Here is a 10,783-nt window from a genome sequence, read left to right on the forward strand (position 1 = left end):
GACGTTTGCGGCAGCTGACCAGTTGCCCAATTCGAAGAGCTTTCCTAGGGTGCTGCGACTTTCCTAAGGGTTTCTCTGACCGGTAGCTTCCGTAACCAGCATCCCATACAAGAAAACCAACTCCGACTTCACCTACGATCACTCGTACTTCAGGTAATCGGACTATACACGGACTATACACGGCTTTGTTTAAAATGGATAGCTCGATGAAGACATGAGGTCAACCTGTACAAGTCTGCTCTCACACATAATAGCTAACTCGCTACATGAAATAGCATGTACTTGTGATCGTGCAGTCAAATAGTCTTTTGACTGGCTGTAATTGTTAAATAATAAATTAAACAGAAATATTAAACAAAAGGTAACGGAATAATTAATAAGAACTGCTCTATCCTGATATCTGTAACTTATGTAGACGAAACTAACTAGATAATTTACGTTGTCTAATGTTTATTAAACACACCAATCTTTTAATAAACGGGAAGTGGTCCTACGAAAACGTATTATAATTGAGAAAAAAATAATCTCATAAAATGTTGCATTGAGAGCATTGCACGAATGGTATCAGAATCCGAAACCTATATGATCATCCAAGAAGCACCAAAAACTAAGTCGAATTCGTGATCACAGTGCGCGAAATATTCGCGAACTCAAAATAATTCAGAGTACATGTTAACAATCTACACATAACCACACAAGAGTAAACGAGTAGAAACTCATACTCTGTCTATTCTAAATTCCGAAATCCAAGCGAAAGAGTTACACTGGAGCACAACCAGATCTTAAAGGAGTTCTTTCAGAAGTTAAAGTATTGAAGCGATCGTTCATCGCCCAGAATCTATCATCTCCATGATCGAATCCCATTATGCCACAGGTAGGTCTACATTCTTCCAGATCTGTGTCCACAATCGCTTCAATTCGCGCACCGCTCAAAATTATCTCTCTCCACTTGACTGCAGCAGTGTTACGCCAGTGTATAATTCTCATTGCCTGAATGTTATCCCAACCAAAAATTCACCTTTCTTAAGTTCTGCAGATATGATTTTGACCTAATTTAACCACTTTCCTCATTACACTAATATATTTTAGAATATTTAATTAACAGGAATATTTACAATGCATATACATCAGGTTTGTCCCCTAACAAAAAAGCTACCATTCTTGCGCAAGTGTCCTCACGTTGAATGAAAACAAATTATTATTAACCATTGTTTAAACAATTATTTATGTCTTCTTGATAAAGAGACTTTTGACATTTATTTCAAAAGTGGTGTCAGCTAAGAAATAGGATTGATCACCTTTCACATTATAATGGTTTTTGTTTTTTAATATCGATTGGAAGTTACAGGAAAAATAGTAAAATATCTAGTAAACAACTACACAAGCATGACAAGATATGAGGTATTCACCCTGATTTTAGTTTGCTGTTTTATTTTGAGTATACTATGTTCTGACAAACATTTGCGTAAAAAAAGACGTAAGAGGCAATAAAACAATAAATAAGATAGATACAGATATGTATCGTTCATGTGTGATACCTAAGGTGCTACGCTATCATTTGAGATTATATTTATAAAAATCGCTTGGGAGTTTATAAGCCGTTAATACTAAGGTTCGTTGTGACTGTATTGAATCACTTTGATATACTAACTTCTGTAATTTTTAAAATATTAAAAATATAATTGTTTAACTGGATGCATCTAATTTTCTGAGATCACAGATATATTCGGATTCGCTCTATTACGTAACTGTAATTTATTATAGAACTTCAAAGAGTTGTAAGTGGCCATAATTAAGACTTCCACTCATCATTTTCACTTGTATCTACTGCACAAACAACGCAAGTAACCGCATTCCAAATTCCCTGCATTTGGTTTTGAGCGTTTCCAGTCAAACGATGTTCGCCATTGTACCTGGGCTGTCCAGCAATATTCGCTTCGCCTAGACCAGCCGCTGTGCACCCAGGGTCCTGGAACCGGAGGCTAGTATTCAGCCGCACCAGCAAATTCATCTCCTACCAATTCTCGCCAGCCCAATAACTCTCTTACATACTCGTAACGTCGCAGTGGCTATAAGCATCCATCGTAAAGATGCCCAATAACCGACGTCAGACAATTGAAAAAGGTGCGAACTGCGACACAGGAAAATATGAAGTACACTCATCGCAGCCACAACGCCATATGAAGAATGGAGCCACATATTGCCTCACCAAATGACGTATAGTTTATTGTAGTACTTTTATTGATTACAGACATGCGGGTATCAATTCGATTTTTGCAATGTAAGTATTGTAATGTAGGTACTTGTACTGTAGTTCTGGAAGACACGGATTCAATGATGTTTCACTCTTCGAAGTCGGCTAGTCCGAACGACATAGTCACATTGCTCGATATCTTAATTTAAAAGAAATGACAGTCATAGATACTTGTAATTTAGCTATTAGTTCCAAAAAATTTGTAAAGATCTTTACCCGAGATAACTATCTAATCTTGGTCTGGAGCAGTGGTGTTTTATATCTTCTCCAACAATCATCACACAATACTGAAAACAATATACACTAAACGGGATGTGATTTAACGTAACTGATTATTTTTACTGCTTCATCGGGAACACACTTCAGAGTTGGTGGCACCTTCTTTATCACGAATGCTCGTCTGTTGAGGATAGAAAGGCTGGAACTACGGTTTGACGCCTCATGTTTTATTAGTGATATCGCCCCTGCTGTTTTATAGTCATTTGCTTGGCTCCATCTGTACAAATATCGATACAACCATTCCAGTGGAGAGGATATTAAAATAAACTGTTAATTAGGCCAAAAGTAGCTTTTTCAGTAATGTTAAGTGGTGGCGATGCGTACATAAGAAAGTCATTTATGATTGAATGTTTGTATGGATATCGTGCAGTTACTGACAAGATGACCAGCCCAGCACGACCAACCGACTCATCCATTGGCAAAACGAATTTGTTGGTATTGACTATGAGATAATTACTTCATGGTGACAGAGTCTCGTTTAGAAGAGGCACTACAGGAAGACAGTTCGTAAATGTGTGAGTCACACATGGTTTTATTAACGTCCTAGCAATAGTGTGCACTTCGCTTGCTTGTGCAATGTGATAACTGACCAAATACGATCCCTCCCTGGCGTTTTGTTTTACAGTAGGGTTTGTATACGTGTTATTTGTCTTCTTCATGATAGTTCTTTCTTATGTAGAAAAAAATTCTTTATTCTTGTCTTTTCAGTCGGAGTGTATAGTTTCTAAATGTCGGGCATGTTAGCAGACTGTACTGAAATATTTGCAACTACTTATTACATAAAATGCTGAAAGGTGAGCTGTTACAAGCAACAAATCCCAGGTTGATGTATGATTTTTCATACTCGCTTTTTTCACCATTAGTGAATCATTGGATAATTTTCTTCTTCAAACAATGAAGCTTGAAGTCGTTACATTCCCTACTTGAGTCCTATAGTCTTCATCGGAGTTCTTTTGAGATTGATGCAGCATCATGCGTGTGAACCGCCATTGCAGTTTCTGATACAAGATTTTATTGCAACATCCTGAAGCCAACGCTCTAGTCTATGTTTTAAAATAAACTGTTTCATTTTACAATATGACTAACGTAGAATAATGTTGCCACAAGATACTGAATTTTACAGCCGTAATCAACAACCAGGAATCCTAAATTCTGTGGTGCGAGAGCAATACGCAAACTCACAATGACGGATTAGACAGAAAAATGCAATTCCAAACTCGAGTAGGAGCCTAGAGGTAGAGGGTGGAACTGGGTATAAAGGCAGTCGGCTCCGTTCAGTGTTAGTGCATGCTTACCCTTCCTTAGTACAGATAGAAAACAGACACCATTAGTGACAGTGGATGTTGTGTACATAAACCACGACTGTGACAGTACCACGAGAGAAACAGTTGACATATGATGAAAAAGCAAAAATCGACACGTACATGGAAATGGGATTCTCTAATCTTTAGATTGCCAAGGAGATGAATTGCTCAATTACAATGATCGATAATTTCGTTAGTTTGGGCACACGATACGAAGAGAACGGCAAGTATGGACAAATCAGAAAATTATGAGGCATAGAAAGAAGTACTTCTGTTCGAAACAAGGGCCACAAACCGATATTCTTTCCACCTTCTTGCTGATTTACCCTTGTCAGGAAATTTCCAGACGTTTCGACAAATTTTGTGACATGAACAACATCTTGCATTTCACAAACAATAGCAGTAACCCGGATTAACACCCAAACATGAACAGCCTAGTCTGGTATTTTCTGAAAACCATACGATGTAATGGACTTCAGAATGGGAAAAAGTGAACGTCATGACGAGACGAAGTTGATTTTTAAGGCCAAGATGGATTTCAGTAATACTGGCGTGATCTCATAACGGAACAGCAGGCAAGAATGGGAGATGTTTTGGTGGTGGAAGTATTATCATATGGGCAGCCTTCTGCGCTAAAGGAAAATCACGCATTGCTTGACTGAACACTAGAAAGAACTGTAACATGCACATTGACAGTCTAGATACAGAACTGACTAAAATGTACATGGACCTAGGGGACCAAAATCTGATTATTCAACAAGATAATGCACCTGTGGATGGTTCTGCTAGAAGCAAAACGTGTTTTGAAAATAAAGATGTCTTGCTGTGGCCTACAAATAGCCCGGATTTGAACACCGTAGGATTAAATTTGCGTAATACTCGAAAAGCGTAGTTATTGCCATGCAAGGCAATCTGAGGCCGTATGCAAGCTGAAAAAAGGTGATACGAGAAGCAGGAGACAATTTCTCTGCAAATACTACAAACGCTAACCAGATCAATGACGAAGAGAATTTTTGATGTAATGAAGAAAAACGGAGGCTGGAAACAGTACTAAAAACGCAATAACATAACAGGATAGCCAGTATCTGCATACCAATTTCCATACAGGAAATGCAAACGCTTTGTTATGAAAGAAACTCTGTAATTCCGTCGTGATTGTTCATATCTTACATATATCCAGTATTTTCTCTACCTACATTCGTTATATGCCTATCTCAGATATTGTCTAGTTGTTTCATGGAGCTCTGCTCTTATACTCATTTCCACTACTGTATAAGAGACTTCAACAACTGAATTGCTAATTTCTTGGTATTTAGCGTCATCGCCTGTGAGAAAGCTTACCCACAAACACAAGTCACCCCATAAGATGCCAATGGAATAGCTATTTTGACTCCTTTCAGGATGTTCAGATACCGATTCACGCTGTACAGATTAAGAAACGTGACACAAACCTGGCAACAATTCATCTTCAAAGTTATAAGACATCAGAACTTCGCATACTGTTTGTTATATGTATGATATCTTAATGTTCTCCGTCTCACCAGAACAACACGAAAAGCACCTCAGACAGCTTTCTCAGTGACGAAAACAGTACGGAACGGTCATGAACCATGAAAAATTCTTTCTGGGGAAAGAAGACGTGGATTCACTAGGTTTTGAGGTGTCTGCAGTGAGGTGCCTCACTTCTGGGCAAGACGAGTGGCCAACATTAAAAGCTTGTCAGTTCCGCAAACATGCATGAAGCTAAGACGCTCTTTAGGAATGCTGAACTATTAACGTCGTCGCACTTCCGAAGCCACCGACCTACAAGTGACACTGAAGGACATTTTGAAAGGAACAGATATATCCGGATGAAGGAAAGTGAAGTGGACAGAGGATATGTTAGACGCATTCCATAAACTCAAGGATGTTGAAGATTGGGCTAAGCTTTGCTTGTTGCACACCTGTATCACAACACAACATAATTTTAGTAGTGCATACGACACAGAACAGCATCAGAGCGGCATTTAAACTGCAAGTCATAGGAATGTGTCTTATAACTTTGAATATGAATTGTTGCCAGGTGTGTGTCACGTTTCTTTATCTGTACAGCGTGTGTGCGCGATAGATGGATATCTATATGCAATCTACGTGGCGATGCAACACTTCAGGGACTGAGTGGAGAAAGGAATTCACGGTCTACGCTGTGACGGGTCATTAACAGGGCCTAGATACTGTCGACAGATGGACTAAACCTCGGTATTCTCCACCAACGTTAGACACATTACCGGAAAAAATAACGTAGTGGCGGGCTTTCTCTCGCGATGTGGCTCAAGAGTGAGACCGGTTCGCTGTAAGCAAATTGCAGAAAACAACTGATAGCACCCTCAACCATTCCACGAGCAATAAATCTCTGCACTTCACACAGGTTTATGTGCCAGAGTTAGAGGCCACGCTATAGTACGCCGTAACCTACAAAATGTAACGCCCATGTACAGGGTGTTTGTTTTCACTTGAGACAACTAAATATCAAGACCCAAGTTCTAGGTGAAAAGTTAATATTAGTGAAAGGGGACATGCATCCGTGCTACAACTGGCCACCTGCTAATCATCACCCCTGCATGGGCCGGGCCAACGTTATATTTTAAAATGGCAACCCCTCCTCCTCCCCCTCCAGCCCAATCCCATCCCATTTTTACTGTACGTTAAGATTCTACGCCAAAAACTACGTACCGTTTACTCATACATTTCTTTCTCATTCTGGTAGATGGTGCTACCGAAGCTCTGGAAGGTAGGAGACGAGGTACTGGCAGAAGTAAAGCTGTGAGTACCGGCGTGAGTCGTGCTTCGGTAGCTCAGTTGGTAGAGCATTTGCCCGCGAAAGGCAAAGGCCCCGAGTTCGATTCTCGGTCGGGCACACAGTTCTAATCTGCCAGGAAGTTTCATATCAGCGCACACTCCCCTGCAGAGTGAAAATCTCATTCTGGAAACATCCCCCAGGCTGTGGTTAAGCCATGTCTCCGCAATATCCTTTCTTTCAGGAGTGCTAGTTCTGCAAGGTTCGCAGGAGAGCTTCTGTAAAGTTTGGAAGGTAGGAGACGAGGTACTGGCAGAAGTAAAGCTGTGAGTACTCATCAAATTTTTTTAATGTCTTGCAGCAAATATTCATTGGCGGTCGTCGTAATACGATGATGGAATGGGCCGGAGACCACTGTCGCAGCATTAAGTGCCTATTGCAAGTTCCAAATACTAACATATATTCATTCAGCAGCCAGAATACGAGATCCGATGTCTATTTTTGAACGTCATTTATTACAAGGTTAGTTCTGAGACAAAAGCTCTTAATTATACTCCCACACGTTAAAGATTTTCTCTACATTATTACTTACAACCAACATTTGAAAGATTAACATTTAGGGAAAGGGCGATTATAGCAACGACCGTACGAGGAGCCTAACAAAAAGTGAGAGGAGAGACGATGTTCGACTCAAAAACGCCCCCGGTCCGGTACATATAGAAGAGACAGTCACAGTCTCAGCAAAGATACTCAAAGTAATGGGAGGACGCATCCCTCTCAACCACAAATGCCCTCATAGTCTGAAATACAAGGAAAGAGCTTTGGCCACTCCATCTTCCACGTGGACGCTGCGAATCCGGTGCAGCCACTACCTGCAGCCATCACACAGGCTTTCAGAACCACCAGGCACCAGTTCTCTCTCTTTTCCGGTGCTCCTGGCTGCCCACCTCGGCTGTCGACACAGCCATCGTTAACAGTGATCACCTGTGTGATATCTTGGCTACTAAGTGCGTTTCCTCTGCGCGAGATGTAAATATCTTTCATCTTACGTGGTGCGTAATGTGTATCCAGCAAATGTTTGCCAAATGTCTGCTCTTCGAATTTTTTTCCAATTAATTGTGTGTAGAGGTTATGAGCGGCGATCAGTAAGGAATGCAACAATATCTTTCTGAAAGCACGTCGGTTTTACTGAGGATTCCAGTACACCATGTTACTGCCCTCCCTTTACGCAACAAAATCTTTTTTTCGACTCAATCACCGTCCAATACGGCCCCACCTACTACGAAGGCCTGTATGTCCGCTTGATACCACTCAAAAGGCCGACGTCGGAACCAGCGCTTTGGTGCATCTATAGCCTCCCCATCATTCACGTAACGCTCCCCGCGGAGTGCATCCCTCGTTGGGCCAAACAGATGGAAGTCGGAAGGAGTGAGATGCGGACTGTTGCATGGATGAGGAGGAACAATCCAATGGCGTTTCGTAAGCATTTGTGGGGCTTCGATTGTCACAGAGAGGAAAAATATCACCTGCATTTTCGTGGCGAGGAACAGGATGAAATATCTCTTCTGTTTTCTGAGAATAGCACCGTACACTTCTTAGTAATCATTGCACCATGAGAGAGGATATCAAACAAAATAACCTTTTGAGAGTCCCAGAAGACCGTCACCACCACCTAACCCGCTGAGAGAGTCGCTTTGAACTTTTTGTTTAGAGGAGAGGTGGTGTAGCGCCATTCCATGGATTGCCATTTTATTTCGGTTCAAAGTAATGACGCCATATTTCACCGTCTTTGGCGACGTTCGACAAAAGACTATCATGATCATCCTCGTAACGTGGCAGCAAGTCCGCACAGATTGTACTTCGTTGCTGTTAATGACCTTGTGTTAGGCTGCAAGGAACCCAGCCGTCACACGCCTTTGAGTATCGCAACTGGTGGGCGAGTGTGTCAGAACGACAACCAGACACCCACGTGTGCAGCGAGGTGCTTTATTGTCAACCGCCGGTCACGTCGAATGAGAGTGTCCGCACGTTCCAACATAACAGGAGTCAGAGCTGTTAGCGGTCGGCTGGCAAGCGAGATATCGGAAAGGCTTGCACGACCTTGTTGCGATGATGACGGATGCCTCGCTCAACGACTCTCCGTTCTTTTGTTACTACCTGTAAATAATTTCCAAAAGTACATTCGCAACCGGCCGTGCCCCTACATAGTTAACAATTTCAACTGCGATCTGTTGCAGTGTGGACAGAGAACGTTGCAGCCTACGTATTGTCGAAATTTGAGTGACTAATGTAAACTGTGTCGTCTTCTAGTTTGAGATCAATGGAGGTAGAAATGCGTCAATCACGTTTTATTTCGTAATACGCCATGTAAAACTGTAAGAAACACGATCAAGTATCATAAAACTGTACCAATATATAGATGGAGTACGGCAGACGATTTCAGTTATTAAGTACGTTTGGTAATATACCATTTCTATCCGCTTTACTTTGATAGTTTTGTTGTCTGTAAGGAACGTTCCGTTATTCGTCAGTCTTCCGCCTGCATGCCTGCAGCAGTAAGTTGTTCTGCATCCAACGGAGCCGCTACTCGAACTTCTAGTCCCACAGGCGTTATCTCTTGAACCACGTAATTATGATACCGGAAAAGCTATTAAAGTTGTCGGGTCAAGATTTTGTAGAAAATGCCATCGCCTGTAAGTACGCTTTGGGTGGAGTGAAGGCCGGGGAAAGGCTGCTGAAAAATCAGCGGAGCAGAATTTCTTGCCAGGAGGGCTCTTTATACAAGAATTAATAATCGGCGACGAACTTTTAATTTCCGCATAAAAAAAAGATTTCACAGCTTTCTCATTTCCTTTGTGTCGTTAATACGTGCGGAGAAGTGGTAGCAGCTAAAAGTTTTGACAAGGAATTCCTCTTAATTACCACAGGCTATTGTTCACAGTCCCAATACAGTGCTCCTTACGTGAATGATCTCGATAAGAACCACACGAACGCCGACAGTAAAGTTACGATATTTTATCCACAGTTACGGTACGCCACATAATATCGAAACGGCTTCTAAAATCATTACGAGACAGTCATACCAATTAATGGAAACTTGGAGATAAATTCTGTTTAATAAACACCTTCAGTACTCTGCATGAAAATATTTTTTGTGGTCCAAATAGCAATCACATTTATTAGGTATGCCCCATCTTATAAAGGTCTCGCTAAATACAAGTAAATAAGTGTTAATGATCGTCATGGCAATCATAAATCATTATATGCTGATCTGATTGCACATAATTACATTACAGCACCTGCAGTATGAATATGCCATACTTCAGTCTTGAAGGTGAGAAATTAAATTTTGATTCTAGTTTAATAAATTGTCTAAAACAGACAGATGTGCTATTTGATAAGAATTTCGGTCACAGAGCATGCACTGTGCTGACTACTTGTGACAAGTTAAAACTTTGTGCCAGACTGGAATTCAAGCACAGTTACCAAAGTCTGGACGAAACGAGGAGTATTCAATGGAAAGTTGTGGCTCTGCATCAGTCCCTGAGGCGTGCTCGGGAACTCAATTTGTAGGGCAGTGACCACAAACCACAAAATGCTCCTTTCCTGGTTTCAGTCTCCCTCTACGACTAAGTTTTTAACTTGTTATAAATTTGTATCAAAAGGAGATGTAACATAATCTTTTACTGTCTACACCCGCTACAACGCAGTCAGTCTACTGAATCTAGCGGGGTATTTACAGAAAGGTTAAGAAACTTTAGCAACGTAATTCTTATATAAAACTGTACTATATAAAGAAAGGTATTACACGAAGAAAAGATTAACATTTCTCAGCTTGACACCCTAATTACTTGGATATCAATTACGCTTGTCAAGTGTCGTGTGTTTTCTCTAGTACATGCTTTTTTTTTTAATGCTCTATGTGTGTTGTTTGCTCAAACAAATATCTTGTGTTAAGTCGCCTTCACTTTGAGTTGGTTCTGTGTCAGCTAGCTGTACACAAAGCTTTTGAAGGACTGTAAGTGTCTCCTTCCGCATTTCCAACAGTTCATAAATAATAAACAAGATTCAAACGAAACCTAAGGCACTAATAAAAACGAGTCTATAATTGTCTTTAAAACTGCCCTCGAAATGGACGTCCCATAAATGCGACTACAATTGGGAACGTAA

At 40.9% G+C, this 10,783-nt stretch overlaps 1 non-coding gene across 1 annotated transcript; it reads left to right on the plus strand.

Annotated features, from left to right (window-relative positions):
• The first annotated feature begins 6,659 nt into the window (after positions 1–6,659).
• On the plus strand, positions 6,660–6,734 carry Trnas-cga (transfer RNA serine (anticodon CGA)). Its single transcript has one exon. It is a non-coding gene; the product is annotated as a tRNA-Ser (tRNA).
• Positions 6,735–10,783: the final 4,049 nt, after the last annotated feature.

This window comes from Schistocerca gregaria, chromosome 3 (assembly GCF_023897955.1).
Source record: "Schistocerca gregaria isolate iqSchGreg1 chromosome 3, iqSchGreg1.2, whole genome shotgun sequence".
Lineage (NCBI taxonomy): Eukaryota > Metazoa > Arthropoda > Insecta > Orthoptera > Acrididae > Schistocerca > Schistocerca gregaria.